The sequence below is a fragment of the Neopelma chrysocephalum genome, unplaced genomic scaffold (assembly GCF_003984885.1).
Source record: "Neopelma chrysocephalum unplaced genomic scaffold, ASM398488v2 Primary Assembly neopelma1_99458, whole genome shotgun sequence".
Taxonomy (NCBI): domain Eukaryota; kingdom Metazoa; phylum Chordata; class Aves; order Passeriformes; family Pipridae; genus Neopelma; species Neopelma chrysocephalum.
The window spans coordinates 1-661 of record NW_020926468.1 but is presented as its reverse complement, the minus strand read 5'-3'; the positions used below and the strand labels follow the sequence as shown (position 1 = coordinate 661).

Below are 661 nucleotides of genomic sequence, written 5' to 3'. Positions count from 1 at the left end.
TGCTGCTGCCCGAGAAACTTGGCCCACCCTAAGACAAGGACATAATATGATTACTTCCCTTCTGCTAAGGAACTCTGCTTGCATTAGGAAAAGGAAGTAACTACTTCCTAAAGCTGTGCAGGGCAATATGAGGAGCAGGACATGTTCCTGGCTCTCACAAGGATGCTGAGTGCCATGATTTCACACACTGGGATTCCAAATAAATAAGTAGCACATGATAAACACACACTTTCAGAGCAAATGTGCTTTAAAGATTAAATTCTGAGGGATTGCTAAGTGCTTTTGCTGTGCCATGGCTCTCCTTTTCTCAAAGACTTCATTCTGACTGGTGACTGACTGATTCTTACCAGGCCATAGGAGCTGCCACCTTGAGGTCTGTAGCCCTGTAAGAAAGGCAAGAAGTCATTTACAAACAGAGCTGTATGCTCTCAGCAAAGATGCAACAGAGAAGCCTAATTCCAATAAAGTTCCTCTCTGCTATGTTCTTTTTTGCTTCATGATATTTCAGTGGTACAAACCAAATCAAGGATGACTCAGCAACACCAAGAAGGAAAAAGACCCACCCACATCCCAATGTCCACTTACAAGACAGGCTCCTACAGAAAAGCTCAGTGCATTTCAGCAAAAAAGCCTCACCTGGCCATAGGACTGGCTGCCTTGG

At 44.3% G+C, this 661-nt stretch overlaps 1 long non-coding RNA gene across 1 annotated transcript; it reads right to left on the bottom strand.

Moving 5' to 3' along the window:
- Positions 1 to 661, bottom strand: LOC113962029. Its single transcript, XR_003532431.1, has 3 exons — positions 637 to 661; positions 348 to 383; positions 1 to 28 (listed from the first exon to the last, which is right to left on the bottom strand). It is a non-coding gene; the product is annotated as an uncharacterized LOC113962029 (long non-coding RNA).